Source organism: Camellia sinensis, chromosome 3, assembly GCF_055761805.1.
Source record: "Camellia sinensis isolate YWXY chromosome 3, ASM5576180v1, whole genome shotgun sequence".
NCBI classification, from domain to species: domain Eukaryota; kingdom Viridiplantae; phylum Streptophyta; class Magnoliopsida; order Ericales; family Theaceae; genus Camellia; species Camellia sinensis.
This window is the reverse complement of record NC_138963.1, coordinates 143,165,899-143,180,765: the sequence shown is the minus strand read 5'-3', so window position 1 is coordinate 143,180,765 and position 14,867 is coordinate 143,165,899.

Genomic DNA, 14,867 nt, shown 5'->3' with positions numbered 1-14,867 from the left:
CCGGGTATACAGTTGATCGGCCTCATGCACTGCGTGTTCTATTTTTCATTCAATTTCAGACGCCAGTTTGGACATGATCAGACCTGTCCGGAGGAAGAAGTGGAATACCCGACTCCATTTCCAGTTCGTGCTTTGCACTTAGCCTGGTACCTTACTGCTTGGAAGACGAGAAAGATTCTGGCCTATGCTGTTGGCTTTAGTTACACCCTTTCTAGCGAGTGCTTGGCTTGGCTTGGCTTGAGAACGAGGCACAGGCTGGGCCATCCTTGGCTATAGAGACTTCCACGAGCTCGAGCAGAGGACATAGGACCACCTAACTTATCTATGCCCCTAGCTTATTGCTTTGACTTTTCTTTTCAAGTTTTATGATGTAAAAAGGAACTTTGATTTAACCAAGGAGTTGGAGAATGTACTTGTGCTGAAATCAATGAAATTAAAGTTGTGAGTACCGAACGTTTTCCTTTTTGGTCTAAAGAATGGTCTGAATTGTAAAAGGTAAAACTTTGAGAAAATTAACCTTATTAAAACTTTTCAAAACAATTTTTGGAAACGATCACTACCTGACACACACGGAATCAGTCCTTAAGATGTACAACCCTAAATCAGAAGATCATAACTGCTCACAACTGCATTCAGCATCACTACTTTATCTTGTAACTAATCTTTCTGCCAAATGAAGGTAACACAACCAAGCTAACAGATGATGGAAAAAGATGGACCGATCAAACTGAATGGATAGGACAATGGAGTTGGAGATGGTTATGGCCAAACTTCGGGATGAAGTTGCCTACATATCCCAAAGATGGGAATCAGGCCTTACGTAGTGTGGTTTGGGTTCACTCGAGTATTAACTCTCTCCTTTTGCGCTCTAACTTTTTCCAAAGCCGCCCTTTCAAGTTTTCGACCTTACGAGCTTTGTTTTTCTTATTTCTAATTTTTCATGCTCTAACTTTTGCCTAGGTTGCCCTTTTAAGTTTTCGGCCCAGCGAGCCTCTCAGGGATAGTATTTCTTTAACTTGTCTATATTAATCAGTTATGAAAACTCCAAGCCATCTAAATCCATAAGAATAATCGCTCCTCCTGACCAGATAGATTTGATGATGTAAGGACCAGTTCAATTGAGCCTGAACTTACCCCGTGGGCCATAGATGGGAGCTCGGTTGCCTTTCAACACCATATGTCTTTCCTTGAGGTTTCTGGATGTGACTTTCTTGTTGGCAGTTCTACACTGATATCCTTGGATTTGATATAACGCCTTCAACCGCCTTTCATCAAACAACATTAATTCTTCGAACCTGCTTTGCTGCCAATCCGCCTCCACTATCTGACACTTGGCCATAATTCTCAATGACGGTACTTCAATCTCAATCAGCAAAATAGCTTCCATCCCATACACTAGAGAATAGGGGTTTACCGCTGTAAATATTTGAATTGACGTTCTATAGCCCAGAGTGCAAAAGGAAATTTATTCGGCCAATCCTTGTAAGTCTCGACCATCTTCTACAGGATGTTCTTGACATTCTTGTTAGCAGCCTCAACAACTTCGTTGGTCTGTGGTCTATATGTTGATGACTTATGAAAAGCCAGGTTATATTTCCCGAGCAAATCGACTACCTCTTTCTTGAAGTGCAAGCCATTGTCTGAGATGATCTCATTTGGTACCCCATACCTGTAGATGATGTTGTTTCTAATGAACTTGGCCACATGTGACGTATTCAATACAGAATAAGACTGAGCTTCCACCCACTTGGTAAAATAATCAATCACCACCAAGATGAATTCATGTCCATTTGAGCCCTTTGGCAAGACTGCCCGGTGACGTCAATTCTCCAGATTGAGAAAGGTTATGGCGAAGTCATCTTGTAAAGCTTTAACGGCGGTATGTTCATGCGATTAGCATGAATTTTACATTTGTGGCATCGCCGAACAAAGTTGATAGAATCCTCCTCCATAGTTGACCAATAATAGCCTTGCTTGAGGATCTCCCTAGCCAGCATCACACCATTCATTTGTGCTGCACACTCTCCCCCATTAATGGCCTCTATGAGACGTTTCAACACCTCTTCTTCAACATAGAGCTTGTGAATTCCCAGATGGCCTCTTTTATACAACTTATTTCTGTAGATGATGAATTGGATGGGCAGACGCCGTATTCCCCATTTATCCTTGGCATTTGCCCCTGGTGGATACGTATCCTTCTCCAGAAAATTCCAAATGTCATAATACTAGCTGTTCTTGTCTTGAACCTCATCTATTGCGGCAATGGTCTAATAAGCAAGCGTATATTTCTGTTCAATGATGATCAGACGCATCTTCACTCCAAGCAAGATGTCTACCATGGAAGATAGAGTTGCTAATGCATCAGCGAACTGGTATAGACACCCCATTTTTGACCATCCTCAAGATTTGGACGCCATCGTTTGAACACTCGGTGATCATCCATGTTTGTGTTCGTTTGGAGTTCCCGGAGGTCTCGGCTCGCTCGCCTTGCCTCAGGATCTCCGAACTCAACCGTTTAGTGTCTGGTTTTGCACCAAACACTTGTGTTTTGCCTTGGAGGGGCAGGGAATGCCTTGTGAGGCATCCTCACTCACCACCGGCAGTGGCTAGAGGCCACCGGCTGGTTTTTGCTGACACCAGCAATGTATATTGCCGGCCGGCACTATTTGTTGCCAGTCAGCACTATTTAGTGCCGGTCGGCACTCTTTTTTGCCAAAATGGCATTTTTGGCCGGCCGACTACTGTGCATCTGCTTTTGCAGATATTTTAAGACAGCTGTCTTGCTTTTTGCTCCCCTCCATACACGTGTATGGAGGGATCTCCCTCTTATGAAGCTTGTCTTGTAAGCTTTACAAGACAAGAGGTTCCATAAAGAGAGGGGCTCTCTCTTGTTGCAAGGGAGAGACTTGAAACACTTGGGAGATATTTAGACAGCCATTTTTAGGGTTTTGAGTTCTAGGGTTAGAATCCATTCACCTTCTATCTCTATAACTCCCTCTTGTGTGTGTTTTAGTGCGTTTAGTTCATACTATTGCACACAAACACCTAGTGTTTCACCTTCACTTAGCTACTGAGGTTCTAAGGGACTGATTTTGGTGTTTTGGTGTTGAATTCAGGCCAAGGAGGGCCATTGGAGCATCATTTGTAAAGGGGTCTTCAAGGGTGAGAATCTAGTCCCATTATTCCCCATTTTTGCATCTTGTTTTTACCTATCTTAAAATCGTTTTGAGCTTAGTGTATAATACAAAAAAGTTCTTTTTTTAGGCCCTCTTGATTGTTTATTAAGAGTGTTTTGTGGTTTGGAGGTGTTTGACCCCTCTTAGGCCTTGAAAGGCCTCATTTTGTGCTATTTTGTGCTAGTTTTGGGACTTTGGTGTTTGGGCCTCTTCACCACTGAAATCTTGAGGGATTTCAGTGGTGAAGATGGTGCCTTGAAGTCTCCAAAAGGAGAGGGCCACCCCCTCTCCTTGTTGTCCTTAAAATGGACCATTTTTGGCCTCTTGAGAGAGCACCTAGCTAAGCTTCATGTTGACCATACCTTAGTTGTTTTTTGTGCTTAATATGTTATATTATGCCTCTTTTCTTTGTTGGTTTTGGTACTCCATGCATGCTTAGCATAGTTGCCATGTAATGCCTTGTGATCCCTTAACATGTCTTAGGTTGTGTGCCCTTGTTTCTAGCATGTTTTAGGCTTACATTTGTGAAGATTTTGTGCTTATCTTGACATGTTTTAGGTCTGTCCATAAGTGTTTGGGTTGATCTTGGCATGCTTAGTATAGCCCCTTTGCATGTTTGGCTTGTTGGTCTTAAGTGCATAAGTGTGTAGCATGCATCGCTTGTATAATTTTCAATGGTTTGGAACCATTTTCCATGCTATTCCAGTCCCTTAAACATGCTTGCTTGATTGCCTTGCATGCCTCTTTAATGCTTTGGAAGCATGTGTTGCATGCTCCATGTTTTGACCATCGTGCATGCCTCTAAATTTGAGCCACTTAGATGCCATCTAAGTAGTCCTTTAGCCTTGTTTTAACATGCTAAAAATCTGTTTTTAGTTGTTTAATGCATGCCGTGATTGTTATGCTAAATGTGCTTCAAAGCTTTATGACTTGCCTCAAGTATTTGGACCATGCTTGCATGCATTTGCCTATCTTGTTTAACATGATTTGGGCATCATTTTATAGCATGATTTTAGAGCTCATGTTGCATGCTAATTGTCCATGAAATCTCTTTTCGAGTGTGCTTGAATGTTGCTTGTTTAATGCTTGAGACTTGGACCATAACATGTGTATGTGTGCATGTGTGTTTAGCCTCCATTTTTGGGCATTTTGGCCACTGTTTTAGGACTATTTAGGGCTGCCTAATTCATGCTTAAGTCCATCCTCTATTTGGTTTGCATGCTTACCTTGCATGTTTGCTTGTATGCTTTGCATAAGTACATTGCATTGTTCATGTTGTATGAATGATAACATGCTTAGGTTGCATTGCATCAACATGCATTCCTTGCCCCTTGATTTGGTGATAGGGATTAGGACTTTGGTTTGATTTGGTTTGCATGCATTTGAAATCAAAGTTGCATACTTGATCACTTGGGCCATCATGCATGGAAATGTGTGATTGGTGGTCCGAGAATCGAGACACATGCCCCTTTGAGTCACAAACATGATAAGGGACATGAATGGTGCACATATGCTTTGAATTGTGCTGCCATGCTTTGCCTTGCCCTCTGTTGCTATCAATTGCAGGTTCTGCAGGCATTCCTTGCCGACCGGCAGTAAAGGAGCAGCCGATGGATTCATCTCGTGCCGGTGACTACACCACACTGCCGGTGGCAATTCTATTCAGCCGATGGCACTCCTCAATGTCCAGAGAAGCAGTCCTGAGGTTTTGACAACCTCCAGAGGAGTGAAGGAAGGAAAACAGAGGCAGCTCATGCATGGCGACGCATTTCCCGAGGCGGTTTTATTGCTTTTCTTAGCTTATTTAATTTGCTAATTAATTAGGCAATTTGTAATATTAATTAGCTTATGTAGTTAATTAATTTGTAATATTTATTCGGTCCCTCCGAGTGAGGGCAAATTTGTAATAAGTGTGTGTGAGTGGTGTGTATGTCTTCCAATCCCCATTTCTTTCTTCCCTTTTACTTACCTGCTTTGATGGTTAGTATTAGGGCACGTTTAATTTAGCATACCTTATGCTGTGTATTCGTGCATTCATGCATTTGTATTGCATACATTAGGCTTGGTACATCATGCTAACTGCATTTGTACTTCAATTCCAATTTGAATGCGTGCATCGATTAATCGTATTTCACACGCCATGTTTAGGGTTAGCCGAGCCTGCCTAGATTGCATTTTTGCATGTGATGCATTAGCCATTTTTAACATGAACTAGGACATGCATGTTTGCTAACTAGTTTATTGTTTTGGCACGGAGTACGATGTAAGTACTTATGCTTTAGCATCCCGCATGCGTGTGAGAGTTGCCATGACAGTATGCCTACCATGCGGCTAAGTGCTTATGTGTTAAATTGTTTTAATGCCTGTGGGTGGAGGTTGGATCGTTTGAGTTGGAAAAACTCGTTGAAATCCGTATTTTAGCCTACTTGCGAGTAGCAAATTCCAAAGCGCTTTTCAAAACCGAACTGATATGCAATGCTTATTTCCAAATTAGGCAATCTAGTCTATACTTGTTTGCTGCGCGCATAACATAGTAATTCTACGCTAATAAATGGAATAAGAACACATAACGTCTTCAAAATCGGATATCATGGTTAGTAGAGGCCGGTCTTCGGACCGGGTGAAAGGGGGTGCTCATAGCTGACCTTCCCCGATCGTACCCAAGCTCCCGAGCCGAGACAACTCCGGTGATGACGGACATGTGGCCTTCGGCACCGAGTCAGGGTTTCCTAAATTTGTCCATTAAAAAATAGTTAGGTGGCGACTCTGTATCTAGCAAAGCAGTCCATGTTTGGCACTACTTTTTCAAAAATCTGTTTCTCAAAACGATTTGCCAGATTTAGACTCTTTGGTTCAGATTAAGAACCGCGACAACAAAATCGCGAGTCCGAACTGTAGTAGCATAAGGCCCCCTCCGCGGGCGCGTCTACAACTGGTTGTTCTATCTTAACAGATGTGTAAATATTAGTTTTTCAAACCTCGGAATAAGAACGTCGAAGGTCTGATGATAATCCTTCATTTTTCTCTTCCTTTACCTTCCAATCTCCATTGGCTTGAGAAACAACCAAGTTCGAGTCTCCGATGACGTCCAACCTTATTGCCCCTAGTTCTAGGGCAACTTCCAATCCAGGGATACACACCTTGTATTCTTCTTCATTGTTAGACACTCTGAACCATAGTTTGAAAGCTAGAGGCATATGGGAATCATCGAGTGCTATGAGGAGATTCTGCAGATAGAAGAGCAAACATGGACGATGTACTTTGACGGAGCAGGTAATCAGCATAGTTATGGGAATAGATACTCTACAGTTTCATCTCCTTCCACTGGGTGGTCTGCAAAAAAATTCCGTTACCGCTCTCCCTTTGATTGATTTACGCATGACATATTTGAGTTCAAACTTGAAAAAGAGAAGCAACCAACTAGCTAGCCTCCCTGTAAGTGCTGGTTTCTCAAAGAGATATTTGATGGGATCTAATCTCGAAACTAGAATTACATAGTGAGCTAACAAGTACTGTCTTAACTTCCTAATTGCCAAAATCAAGGCTAAGCAAGCTTTCTCTAGAGGAGTGTAGCGGGTCTCGTAATCTAACATCTTCTTACTCAGATAGTAGATGGCCTTCTCCACTTTAGCTTCTGATTCTTGAGCTAACATGCACCCCATGGTTGAATCTGTTACCAAAAAATATAAGTTTAACGGCTTCGCCGGCTTTGGCAGCGACAATACAGGTGGATTCTGCAAGTACTGCTTGACCTGCTCGAAGGCGAACTGACATCGATCATCCTATTGGAACTTCTTCCCTTTTTTCAAGAGACCAAACAGTGGTTCACAAGTCAAGGTTAATTTTGAGATAAACCATCTTATGAATTTCATTTTCCCCTGAAAGCCGCACACCTCCTTTGTAGTCCTCGGTGGTGGCCTTTCTAAGATGGCCTTGATTTTGGACAAATCTACTTCAATTCCCCTCAATGTGATGAGATATCCTAGCATTTTTCCTACAGTCACCCCGACGGTGCATTTCTGTGGGTTCAACCTCAATCTGTACTCCCTAATCTATTTAAAGAATTTTTCCAGCACAATGTAGTGGCCTTCTCGCTCTTTGGATTTGACAATCATGTCATCCACATACACCTCAACCTCTTTATGGATCATGTCGTGCAAGATGGTGGTTGCAGCCCTCTGATATGTAGCCCTGGCATTTTTCAACCTAAAAGGCATAACTCTGTAGCAGTAGGTAACCCATGATATGGTGAATGCAGTTTTCTCTCTGTTCTCAGGCGCCATCAAAATCTGATTATATTCGAAAAACCCATCCATGAAAGATAGCAAAGCATAACCTGTGGTGAAGTCTACCAGTTCATCAATGTGCGACAATGGAAAGTCGTCTTTCGGAATAGCCTTGTTCAAATCCCGAAAGTCAATGCAAACCCTAATTCCACCATCTTTTTTTGAAATCAAAACGATATTAGCCAACCAAGTTGTTTACTCAGACACCATCAAGAAAACCGCATCAATTTGTTTGGTGACCTCCTCTTTAATCTTCAACGCCCAATCCGGATGGATTCTGTGCAGTTTTTGCTTGACCAATCAGGCCTCAGGGTCAAAAGGGATCTAGTGTTGTACAATCTCAAGATCGATTCCAAGCATGTCTTCATAGGATCATGGGAACACATCTTTGAAATCTTTTAATAAAGCGATTAAACACTCGTGTTCCTCCAAAGGCAACGTGGACCTGATCTGGACTAAACGGAGATCCTTCTCAGTACCCACGTTAATTGCAATGATTTCATCTATGCAGGGCTTAGCATGTCTCTCCTCCTCTCGGTCAATCAAGTTTGTCAAAGCCTGGGGAATTTCTTCCTCTTCATTTTCATTAAAATTTTGAAAATCTTGGTCAATGCAATAAATCAGTGGCACAGAGATGTAAACGGAATCTGTAGCATTCTCGTTCATAAGTTCTAGTTCTTCGGTTACAATAGGCTCGAAAGAGAAAGCAAACGAGGACCTAGACAAGACCTTGGCATCCGGGTTACCACTGCCTGAAATGCCAGACTCAAACTCTCCAGACTGACTCAAATCTGATTCTGACTCAATAGACTCGATGGAATCAGATTTCGGTTCATCATCCAATTCAGAACTGGAAATGAGGCCCTTTTCCAACTGCCAAGTGAGGCATGGCGCCCTCGATGCATCCAGAATACCACTGGCAGAATCCACTGTATTGATCGCGGGATCTGTCAAGAGATCAGCCAGTGCTTTCCCTACTCCAGCCTCGCTGTTGTTTGAGTCATCCTCTTTGCTCTGGCCAATGTTGATGGTTGGTTCAGTCCTTTCTTCATCATTGTCTTGCAGCTGGTGGTTAAAGAAGATCTCAAATCCAGGGAAACACTTCTTCGTCAAGGAATCCACCCAAGGCTCATGAAAGCCACAGAAAGGGAAATCCTCGCCTTCTCTGATAAAACTCCCACTTAGCGTCCCCCAGATTGGCCTGTGGACCAACTCATAGTGCTTCCTGGCTCTTTTGGCCTTGGCTTTGTTCTCATTTATTTCCCCTTTCTTCTCTAGTCCTTTTTGTTAGGCACATAGCCCAACCCAAAGGCATGTGGATTATGTGGCACCTCAGCTAGTGCTGTAATACCTTTTCGCCTGCTCGTTCCGATCCCTAATCCTGGAATATGTCGTAATTTGTTCATGAAATAAATGGACTGAGCACTAACATACATGCCTTCGTCCACAGTTAAGATTGTCTACACCACTTGGGCTTTTGCCAGAGTGAATCTTGAGAGAAATACATCCTCATCATCGTGATTGATCTCTAGCAATGGTGTAGTTACCTCCAGTGGTGGATGAATGAATGAGTTCCCAAAAACGGTTGCTACTCCTCCGTCATGAGGGTATTTCAGCATTTGATAGAGGGTGGAGGACACAACCTTCGTGTAAAGTAACCAGGGCCTCCCTAAAAGTAGGTTAAAGGTAGCTGGCACATCAAGTACATGGAACTTGATCTCATGCTCAGATGGGCCCACTTGGACTTGCACTTTTACTGTCCCCATAACTTCTCTGCTCTTGTTGTCATATGCCCGTATCACTTGGGCTGTGGGAACAAAATCTGTCAGTTTCAGGCCTATCGCATAGGCAGTGTGAGAAGGACAGACGTTGATAGCATAACCGGTATCCACCAAAACCACTAGCACCCACTTCTGTCTGCACTCAACGGATATGTGCAATGGTTTGTTGTGAGCTAATCCTTCCAGCGACAGCTCTTTATCGGAGAAGGTGAGTATTGGCTTGGTTCTACTTGGGAAAATCAAGCCCATAAGCTGCTCTAGCATAGTATCAATGGACAATTTAGCCTAATCCATTGCTGACAATATCGTCTGTCGATGTACCCGCAAAGCCATAAGGAGTCCCTAGATGGAGATATCGGCTTGGATTTTTTGAATTGATTTAGAACTGGCTCATCTTCCAGCTTATTTTCCTTCTCCTTCTCAACCTCCCAATCCTTCCCTAATGGTTCGGCTTGGTCCAAGGGTGGAGGTTTAAAATACCGTCCACTTCTAATAAGATGATCTATTTCTTCAAAATACCATGTATTGTCCGGGATGTGATCTCCCCAGTCTTCATCAGTATGGACAAGATGTAGATCATTATCTTCCCACCACTCACCATCAGCTGCTGATAAACAGTTGTCCGACTCAACTTAAATCACCCTTACAGTACAAGTGTCGCCCTCAGGATGACAAGTTGTTGCGGTTTTTTGGCCGTCTTCAATTCTTTCTCTTTCAAACTACCTCAGCACAGCTTCCTGTTCAGTATCTGTAGTTTCCACAACACCCAATTCTTGGGTTGGTTTTCCCGCACAAGTATCCTCTGGCAGTTTCCCTTTCTCCTCACTCTTCTCGGCTACCACAGTTATCCCAACTTGCTTTTCCTCTGGTTTAACTCTAGTTTCTTCTTCCTTGTCAGATTCATCACTCAACCATCCAACATTATCAGTCGACCTGTTCAGATCAAACCAACCGATCTACACATTGCCTTGATCCTATTCATTGAAGAATTATAGGTTGTCCAAAGATCCGCAAGCTCATCCAACCCTTGGCGTGGATCGTCTTCCCGAACCACATTAACGTTAACTAAGGTCGACAGTACTACCTCAACCTGGGTTGAGTAGCATGAACAATGTAATGGCTTGGGTCATACTCCCCTTCAAATAAGTTCCCGGGACATTCCGATGATAGACCAGCATTAACACCTCCTTTGCTGCAGGTGTTGTCACCACTGATTTGTGAGGCTCAGGCTGTGGATAGGATGTGTCCATCATGCACAAGTTTATGCCTTTAGGAATGAACAACATCAGCTTTGGTAGGTGGGAAGGGTGATATAGATGCTCGGGTCATAGGAGATGGGTAATGTATGGACGATGTGGAGATTTCTGGGTGAGGGGACTTGGTTGTGGGCTGGGAGTGGGTTGGACGTTACATTTGGCTTTTGGGTGGAGCTATGACCTTGTTGTCAATGAGATCTTGAATCTCATGACGCAAGCGGAAGCACCAATTAGTTTCATGGTCGTGCTGTTGATGGAAAGCATAGTATTTGGTGGAATCGTGCTTGGGTGGAAGAGGGTCCGGAAGTGGTCAAGGTTCTAAGGGTTCAGGTGTCGCTTCTTGATTAGCACCTGCATGGCTTTAGATAGGGTCATGAAGAGCTAGTTGAAGGTTCTATCCGGAGGTCGAGTAGGGTTGGAAGTTTGTGGGCCCATGTTGGCAAAAGGGTCAACAGTTTTGGTTGTGATGACAACACTCACTTCTGACGGCCTCGCAACTATGCTACCCCCAGCAGCATTGGAACTGCAAACAAATGACCTCTTGGCTGGCTCTTTGTCATCAGTGATGATCCCCTGCATCATGGCGTCTTCAATTTGAACCCCCATTTCATGAAGTTCTTTGAATGTAAATAAGGGGAGAACAATCATTTTCTGCAGTAGCTTACCATGCAGGTTCCGGACAACCATTCTGATTTGGTCTTTCTCTAAAGGTCGAGTGATCATCATTGATGCTTTGGCCCTCCACTAGTTACAAACTCGAAGAAACCTTCTGTGCGGGGAGCAAATATTCAGGCAAGCCCGCACTCCTTTCTTCCAAATTCCTGCCCTCTAATCGACCTGCCAACACAACGGTGGTGAGCTACCCGGCGGTGTGTGGCCGGAAAAACCCTTCGACGATCAAGTTAGACACACACACAGGGATAGAGAGAGAGAGAGGACTAAGTTGTGTTTAGTGTTTATCTCACCAAAAATGTGTCATCCTCAGTATGGGGGGCGCAGACTCGCTTATATACCTTCTGCGCCCCAAATCTACTCTCATTAGTCTCTCAACACGTGGTGTTGCTATCCCATCTGTCAGCACAAATCTTCCTAAACACCACCTAACCCAACTGCCAGCCCACTCTACTGGGAGCTCAGCAGCCGAATTGCAGCATCTCGGCTGCCAACAGCCATGCTGTACTTCAAGACCAAGTGCTCCAATAGCCAAGCTCATTGAAGACTGAGCTCAGCTGCATCCTGGCATAGCCGAACTCGGGACAGTTCATACGAGTTTGCCACTGGCCTTCCTTCCAAGCTAACTCATGAGCTGTGGAACATCCACACTTTGCCTGGCGCCGGTCATCTCACTTGACTGGCTTCTATACCATGAAGCCACGTAGCTCGGTCCGACCACGCCTGGCTTGGCGTCGGACATCTCGCTTGACCGGCTTCTATACCATGAAGCCAAATAGCTCGGCTGACCATGCCTTGCCTTAACCGAGCAAAACGTTTCAGGATAGGCCCGTTTCACCGCGGCCCAAACTTGTTCGGCCCAAATCTGCCCGGCCATTACCCCGGCCCAAACCAAACCATAAATCTCCCTCTCAATTGCCTCTTAATTCCATCTTCCAAAGCGTGACCGGGATTACTTGTTATGACCGGGGTAAACACTTCCTCGGTTCTCAGTTTTGCAAGAAGCCGACCGGGCTAATTTCTGCGCTCGGTTCCTTGTCTTGCTCGGCCGACACCTCGTCTGACCTTCTTGTGTCTTGACTTGCTCGGTCGATGCCTTGTCTGACCATCATGTCTCTTCAGCTTTGACGCTGCCACCAATGGGGACGTGTGTCGTGTGCTGATTGTCCTCGAGCCGCCAACAGTCACGTCCCTTCAATTCAAATTTTTGGCGGTCTTCCTCCCCTATATACGCCATTTCCTTCTTCATTTCGTCTTTACTGATTTTTCTTCATTCTTGCTGATCCAGAGCTTCTGCCCTTCCTTTCTTGCCATTACTGAGTTCGTGTTCAAGGAAGTAGCCACTGCTCTTAACTGGTAAGTTCGTCAACCCCTTTTGTTGTTATTTCACTTGGTATTTCACATAATAGGGCACTAAATCCATAGGTTTTAGGACATAGGCACCCAAAACCATCCCTGACCCTTCACTCTCCTTGCTGTTCTTCATTTTCTCTGATGAACACTGAAGATCTGGGGCGGGCCGGGCTCCAGGTCTTCCTTTGATCCAAAAAATCATTCAGACCGAGCAAATAAGCAGTTTGTCCCAACCTTAGTAGAAACCGGGGTAACCAAATGACTTGGCCGTTCAACTAGGCTAAAATCTGGTCCACTTGAGCGACCGGGCTCCTTGGTTAGACTTAACGACTGAGGTGGTTTGGCACTCTTCATGACCGAGCTAAAGTCAAGCTCGTTTTGCACGACCGCGCCCCCTCTTACACTTTCCATCCTTTTCCTGCAGAGTCCAAGGGGACCACAGACTATTACCGAGGCTCTCAAAGACTGTGCCAAACCACCTCAGCCGAGCTAATCCAGCCGGCTACACATGGGGCGCTTCCGCTTCCTTGTTGACACTCTGGCTGCCTTGGCCGTGTTCTGGGAAGACTCTGGTATCCCGATAGTCGTTCACCTAGAGCTCGCCGAAATTGAGACAACCCCTTGGGGCAGATTAGACCAGTGCCCCTTCACCGTGCTTTCCATCATTGAAGGAGGCCTCCGCTTCCCGGTCAACCCTCTGCTAACCGAATTCTTGCGCCGTACCGGGCTAGCACCCACACAAGTATCAACCAACACCTACCGAATAATCAATGGCATCCATGAGCTAAATAACCGGCTAGGGACCAACTTAGGTTTAGCCCAGATACTGCGACAGTACACCCTTGGGTACACCGGCGATGACCTCGCCTATTACCTAAAGATTAGGCCGAGCAAAGAAAAAATAGTGACCGGTACCCCAGACAAAGACTTACACGACGACGACTTCTTCTGGGTGTCCGGCAATTATGAAACGGCCAACGTACCGGGCTCGTTCATTAGCAAGAATTTCAGCGAGACATGTAAGCCGTGTTACCTGGCTTGGTTAATTGCCTTTCCTCAATAATTTGTACTCAAACATTTTTCTTTCTTTCTTTGCAGCAATTCAAGCCTTACAAGCCAACTACCACTATCCCAATGAAGAAGCCATTAGGGCCGTGCTTTGTTATCGCAACCGAGATTGCAATGAGCTGCTCGGCTACACTCCAACATACCGATACTCTGCTCCACGCCGAAGTAAGGTCACAGACTTTCTCCGTGCTCCATCACCTCCTCCAGACCCAACACTACCGGACGTGCCCCTAATCCGGTTAACCGAGGTGGAAGAGATGGCAAAGAGAAGCCGCATTAAGAACCTCCTCACAACAACTTCCATCGAGATACCTAGCGTCATCACCCGCTCTCCAGCTACCGGTCAATCCAGCGAGGCCGTGGTTGCACTAGCGTCTCCTGCTGCCAAGCAAGCCAGCCAAGACAACCGCTGGGCTGGAAAACGGCCTCGCCCAGATCCCTCTGCCGAGCTAATTAAAGAGCTGACTACCGAGCAGCCCGCCGTCACCATCGACCCAACACTGGCATGGCGACCGCAGCTCAAACATCGGGGTAAGGAGATCCCGGCAACAGCTTCAGCGAAGGGCGACAAAGAACATCTTCTCGCCTTTGACCTCTCCAAGGCCCTTCTCCTACCGAGCGACGTGGTCGGCAGCAACCATGTTCCAGACACCCGGTTGGTGAAGTCGGCCGTGAAGTCCATGACCAGGGTAAGAGTCAAACTTCTATTCTAATTTTCACAAGTGTTTGCACGGTTTTCTCTTTGATCAATCTTTCTTCTTGCAGGCCATCCAGAAGCAACACTTGGTCATGGAGCGCATTCATCGACTACGGCAGAAGGCGAATGACACAGCCAGCCAAGTTCAAAGCCTTCAGACAGAGTTAGGCCGAGCAAAATCTTCGCTGGAGATAGCCAACGTGGACAACTCTCGGTTGCTCGGCCAACTTGGTGACGTCGAAAAAGAGAGGGATGCGCTCCAAACCAAGCTGGATGCACTCAAAAAGTCCAGGGAGAAGGAGCTGGAGGACGCAAATAATGCCGGCTTCAAGGAGGCCGAGGACAGCTACAAAAAACAAGTCTTCGCCACCCAAGATATATACTTCAAAGTGGGTTGGAAGTCTGCCTGCAATTAGCTCGGCCAAGGCCGGAGGACCGACGTGTTTGCCTCTCCGCCGGCTGTCTTCTTACCGACCTATCTCGTGCCGTATGTCAACGACGTCTTCAGCGCGTTGCAGGCTGAGGACGAGGAAGGACTCGAAGGAGAAACCGAGGCAAATGCTGAGGAACAAGACCGC